Genomic DNA, 7,134 nt, shown 5'->3' on the forward strand with positions numbered 1-7,134 from the left:
TGAGACGCATTACAATTACTTTCGGGCCCAGTTCCCTGGAATACGATTAGCCTACATGGATACTGACAGTTTTGTTTACAGTGTGCCGATCCCGAACCCGGACGTAACTTTCAATGATATAGTCCGAGAAGATGTTGAAAAGAATGGTGAGAAGTCTATATATGATACTAGTGGGATGAGTGGACCCGCCCCCAACTTTCCGAAGATTAATAAAAAAGTGATAGGTAAATTTAAAGATGAGTTGAATGGTGAACCTATTCTTGATTTTGTCGGCATACGCTCGAAAGTGTATGCTTTTCGAACTCCAACTTCGGAGACGAAAAAAAATAAAGGGGTGAAAGATGTTTGTGTTAGAAAACATTTAAACTTTGAAGATTATAAAGATCTATTTGAAACTGGGAAGAAGCCGGAGCCGGCACAGTTTGTACAGTTTGTACGGAAAAAGGCTGGAGAAATCCGTAGTGAAAAGCGCAGTAAAATCATGATGGCGCCAAATGATATCAAACGTGTGCAGCTATACAATCCAGACACAGGCGAATGGCTGGCAGAAACATGGCCGATAGGACGGACGACGGGTCATGGTTAATATTGTAAAGACATTAATCTACTATTTTCAATAGAGACTAGGGCATCACTGATAACATAAATGTGGGCAAATATATTATCATTGTGAGCGTCATCGCCACCCCACGCGGTATCTTTCTTCAGGATCTCAAGTTGAATTCCGTCCTTTGTGTTCATTACTTTAAGACCATTTCCATGAAACTCAATATCTTTAAAGCTACGCAGATCGATAAACAGACAGAATTTATTCTTCAAATAATCGGCCTCATCTATATCAATTTCACACCAATCTTTATCTTCAGCAAAATACCGTCGTGTTTCTTTCCAAAATTGTCTTGGTATCATCTTCTGAGCGTACACTTTATTTGCAATGCCTTCGATTGATACAGACACAGATTCAATGGATGGGTTAAAGAAAAGTTCACTGTTCATTTCTGCCTGATTCTGATTTTTAGTGAAGAGTATAGCGATACCTCTAATGCTACGTCGTGGTACATTTATATTTTCATTGATAACCGTGTCCGATTCTTTGAATGGGATTGTTCTAAAATAATGTATATGCTCGTAAAGGTAACTTTTTCCACCGTTGTAATAACCAGCAGTTGACCTCGCGAGATCGAGGTCAGAAATTGTCTCGTATTCCATTTGAATGTTTTTTAATTTATAATTGGTTGTAACAACCTGATTACTGACAAGTAATTGGGGGGCGGGTGCCAACGTAATTTCCCATTCAATATGACTCCCTAACGCTTTTGGATATGCAACTCCATGACCTGTCACGAGGGGATGAGTGAGACGAATAGCATATTTTGTTTTATATGTGTCGAAAAGTAACTTATCGCCCACGACGTTTTGATCTGCATCGGTCGAACCGCTTCTTAATTTTCTTAGATTTTCGTTCTGAATTCCGTACAGTGTCATGTTCGTTCTCTCCTTTTTATGTTTGAAGAGATCGCGATAACATTCAATAAGGTTATATTTATTCAAATCGAAAAGTGTCTGACCCTCAAATGTGAGTTTCATACGCTCCACCAAATTTTTTGCAACATTTTGTACTACTCGGTTATATTCATCTCCCATTACTTCGAGATCAAAAACCAGGTCGAAAGTATCTGGAACTAAGAGTACTCCGCTTTCTAACTTTGGACATCGTATGATAAGTGTCTGGCCTGGATCTGCCTCACATGGATTATGAGCAATCACGTGATGAGTTCTTTCTGACTTCGTTCCATTCGGTATTCGGTTGGTGAAAGTCGGTGATAATGTTCTATCGTACCCCATTTTTCGTGTAATGTATATAGTAGAAGAAAAAAAGAAAATAAATCACATCTTAAGTTTCACTTCGTGTATATAATGACTTAGAAGAAAAAATCACATCTTTACATAAATATTTCCGTCTGCTTGAAAGATAAATCGATTACCTGTGTCGCGAATCAATCGAAGAACCCAATATTCTTGGAGATGATGAGCCTCTTGGTCATCCTCAGTATCCTGGAATACAGCTATGAATTCTAGTCGCTTAAAGAAGTTAGTCTTTTGACATTCCTTCACGAAAGCTAAAATGTTATGATATAGATTATCATCTTTGAGTCGGACACCTGGATTTGCTCGAAGGATATGTCGATTTACCCGCCGGAGTTTGCACCATTCCAATTCGACAGAGAAACCAAACAGGTCTTTATTTTTGGAAAGAAACTTTGCAATATTCTTTTCACCAAACATGTTGATGCCGTAGGGAGTGTGATATATTAATACATAATTTTATTTATAATGACTAATGTTAATCCAGTTAAAAATATCCATAGCTGTTCTCCGACAAATCCAACAACCGATCCTGCTGTTTTTAATAGAAAACTGACGAGGGAGCCGATTAAACCTGGTATTGCAGCAGCACTTTTTGCGGCCAAGGTTTTTAACCATTCGCCAAATTGCTTTACAATTTCTTTCGCTTTTGTATATACTTTGGGCGGACCTGAACCTCCTGCGTTTGCTCCTCCTCCCCCTGCTCCCCCTCCTCCTCTAGTCACAGCCAGGGCAATTGTTGATATTGTCATTCCAAGGGCAGTCAGTATTGCAGCGATTGTTTATACCATTTCGTTTAAATAACTCTGTTAGCTTCAGCCTGAGTGACAATTCTGGATCGGAAATTACATCACGAAGAGACCTAGTCGTAGCCAGACTTTCACGTGCCCCACTGATCTTGCCATTTTCGTATTCAATTCGATTGTCAATTTTAGCTTCTCTTGTTATGAGTTCAGCTAGTAGTTTTTCAGCTTTTACTTTTGCTTGGGTGTGTTCTACAGGAATTTCCTCTAACTGTTTTTCAACTTCTCTTTTCTCTAGCCTTATTTTAACTTTTTCATTGTTAAGCTCACCAAGACGCATATTCGCAATCCTTAATTCATCATTAATAGCTCTATATTCTGGGTTTAGATTGTTCCATTGTTCGATTTTATTTTCAAAAGCTTGTATTTTATCTGCATTACCAGAAGCATCTTGTCGTAATAATGTCAGTTCATCTTTGTATACACCCATGTCTTCTGGCGTCATCTTCTCAACCGGTATTTTATCGGTTATCACATCTTCAGAATGCAATGTACGACTCACATTTTCGGGCTCACTATATTTATATACTTTGTTTACAAATTCAGAACCTCCTTCTACTTTTTTTACTGTCTTGAGCGATCTAAATCCACGTCCTGTATATTTTGATAGCCTGAGTTCTTTATAATACAGCTTTCCATTCCTAATCTCTGCATTCAAAATTAATTCGTTTCGTGCTGCTTCATCAGTAATATTATTCTCGTTTAAGAATTTTTCAGCCATTTGTATTTCAATTGTTACTCTCTGTCTAGTCGTAGGATCTACCTGCGGGCTCCGCGCGCTTGAGCTATCCCGGTAAGGATCGACTTCTGCAAGGGCATTATCATCTTCTATAAAGAATGTTTCAGCAGTAGCGTCATCATCGTCATTTACATTTGCATCATCGAAATCCTGGAGTGGTATATCTTCTCCTCCTTCTGCCATATTGTATTTCTATATTACTACAATTATTTTTTATCATCCCTTACATATACAGTAAAAATGCACATCTCAGTTGTTGAAAGCGTTGAACAATTGGCTGATTACATAGAAAGAACAAGTGCTGCATATCGACGAAGTTACAAATTAATGGGTCGAATTGATATGGCTCTCAATATTACTAAGGGAATTCTTGTAAGCTCTGCTGTCATAGCAGCAATTCCAACAGTTCCGGTACTGTTAGCCTTAACTCCTATACCAGGTGTTGTTATTGATGTGATACAAGGGAAAACTGGTGTAGCAAAGAGACGAGAGAAATATAAACATTATTATGTTCAATATAAACAGCTGCTTACACAAATACAAGAAAAAGGCGCAACAACAGAGGCTCCGGGGTCAGAACTTATTCAGGACATATTTCATCAGGCGCTAGAAATTCAAAAACAAGAAGGATTTAGTCCGCCGCTGGAGCGATATCTACGATATTATGGATTGAATGGATATGAAAGTTAGTTCGTACCGATAGGAACTTCGTGTTCAACATCAGCTAGACTACGCGACCGGCCGGACTGACAACGGGGCTCCTTTATATAGGCTAGTTTGATGGTGATGACTCACACGGAATTTCCCGTACATGTATAAACATGTTGTGTGTGACTCAGCAGGGAATTTCCCTGCTTAGTTCAGGACAATGCACTGCTGCGCGTGCGTGAGTTCATATATAGGTCAGGGTCACACTTTAGTTACATGGATGGTTAATTTTTCCTTCACTTCATGTAGATAAATGAATAAAATGGGGTGTAAAATTCTTACTTCATCCCAGTTGCCCACGTTTACTTTACTACTGTCGTACCTGGCGATCCCGGTTGGCGACAAACCTAAAATCTTCACCTCAACGGAAGTTCAACTGAATAAAGGAGTACAGTATAATCTTCGAGAAAGCGACATACAGGCCCAAGCATAAAGTCATTCGACTAACAGCGATAAATTTCCTTCATCATACAAAAAATTCCGTAAATTCTTGCTCGGAATCAAACCTGTAGCGGCGTAAGGTTGTAGCGCTAGCGAAGACATCAACTGTTGAGCTGTACTTATGCATTGCAGCGCTGTGGAATCCGATGTACTTCGAAAGTTGACTCAGACAACACTCAAAACAGAGTTTCCGTCAAGTAAAATTAGGATGTATCTACGGGTGAGATGTATGTCACTGCAAACATCAAAATCCTTAAGACGAAAACATTGACGACCGAGATCAGGATTAACGAGTTGACACCGGCATGGCAGAGACCGGTGACGGCAGCGTTGTGGGCATAAACATGCAATGAGGTACACTCTGTGTGTCATCGAACGGAATCTTTCGCGCTCGCCACGGTCGTAAACTTGTGTGATATTTTGAAAAGCCACGGAATCTCTGAGAATGAGAATTACTGTTTCGATCGTGTCGTTGCATTTACTTCATAAATCTATTTGTAAATATTCTGAATAACTCTGAATACTGTGGCTATCCGTCGCTAGCATGATGAAAGTTATGTCGACCGTACCGATAGTCTGTGGGCCGACCGGGTCTATCGTTTCAAGACCTTCAGAGTAGTTTTATCCGATGAATTATGTGTACAAATAGAGAGTCTCACTCTCCTTTCACAGAAAAACCAATGTTCTAGTAAAAAAGAAGTTTCATTGTGCACAAATGTCGCTGAAAAATCACGAGTTTACAGAGTATGCAAATAGGTATCAAAGGTCATTATCCGTACCAACCCGTTTAAGAACAAGCGTCATCATTGGTGATTGCGTCAATTGACCAATCACAGCGCACGTTAGAAGCAGTGCAAGATGGCTGCCTCTGTGAGCAGGGAATGCATATGCCATGTCGTCAAAACAAAGAAAAATGAGCCGATTTGCTCTTTTACAGACAAATCTTGGGCAAAAATACTCCATTGTATTAACATATGGAAGAATTCTGACGGTGTGGAGCAGGAAGTCGCACTACAGTTCAATCCAGAATGTCGAGATCAGTCGGGCTATCACCGTGTATGCATCAGCGTAAAACAGTGCGTCTAGCTCGAGCAGAGAAGCGTAAAGGGAAAGGTAAGCTGCGTAAAACTCTCGTGCCAGATGAACCAGCTCAATCAGCAGAAGAAAAAAATGACAACGAAGAGCAACGTTCTCCTGCAAAGCGATATCTGAGGTCGAATCCTAATTTTACTGCCATTTCAACAACCAAACGCCGAAGTACACATATACTACCACCGATATGCATTTTATGTAAGGGCGAGAAACGAAAACTTGACCGGTTTACCCGAAAGAGATCACTTGAAAAACTAGTGTCGTGTGAAACTGACGGACGTACATTAATTAAAGCTGCTGAATCGAAGAAAGACGAGAAGCTTCTGCTTCAAATAAGAGGTCAGGACTTGGTAAGCATTGAATTGAAGTATCATAAATCATGCTATCAAAGTTACGTCAAGTGTGTAACATATACCTACCAGAAAAAAGCAGAGGAAGACAGTGGTATTATGTATGCTCCAACCTTCAAAAAATTTTGCGAGGAAGTGGTACAGAAGAGACTAGTTGATGGCAATGAATGTATGCAGATGAATGTTTTGAGAAACATCTTTGTTAAAATGATCAAGGACAATGAAGATATTGATGCATGGTTGCAGGTTTCACCACTACTGTGTATGGTTTCACAAGAAACAAGGGTGCACTCAGCCGTTGGATTCTCAGTCATCCGTCACGCACAGCAAAAGCAAATGGTTGCTTCATCCAAGCTGGAAAGACTGACAAGGAGTCAGAACACAAAGATCTAACACAGTCTAGGATTTATTTATTTATTTATTTATTTATATTTATTTATTTGTCATTCATATACAGGCCGATATTTCAGTGTCCAACACTGTTCTTCCAATATCTCCTGTCATGCAAGATGTACAAATCAAAAACCACAACAATTAAGAGAAAATTTACACCAACAGATAAAAATGAAAAGACAACACAATAAAACAAGAACAAATAACTTACATAAAAGCACCAAAACACAAACACACACACACAAAATCACTCACTCAAACACTCACTCACTCACTCACTCACACTCACACAAAGTTAAAAGTGTACAACCTTAAGCTTATATTAAAGGTCGCCAAACTAGGAGCCGATCTAACTTGAGTAGGCAGACTATTCCATATGCAAGCACCATAATATGAAAATGCTCGCTTGCCATATTCAGTTTTCACTTTATGAATGTAAATATTGCCGTTACTAGCATGTCTCGTATTGTGACTATGTATGGAATTTGAAAGATTGAACATTTCTGTCAAATAACTTGGCGCACTATTATTAATGACTTTATAGGTTAGAGCCGCTAGTTGGCGCTTCCATCTAATAGATGGACAAATCCAACCTAGGCGTTTATACACTGATTCTGTCTAGTATCCCGTGGAACCTCCAGTATTAGTCGACCGGCTCTTTTGTGGAGGAGTTCAAGTATGTTCAAATACTTCTGATGTGTATTACTCCAAATACTTGCTGCATAGTCAAAATGTGGGAGAA

This window comes from Ptychodera flava (assembly GCF_041260155.1).
Source record: "Ptychodera flava strain L36383 chromosome 23 unlocalized genomic scaffold, AS_Pfla_20210202 Scaffold_24__1_contigs__length_23054250_pilon, whole genome shotgun sequence".
NCBI lineage: Eukaryota > Metazoa > Hemichordata > Enteropneusta > Ptychoderidae > Ptychodera > Ptychodera flava.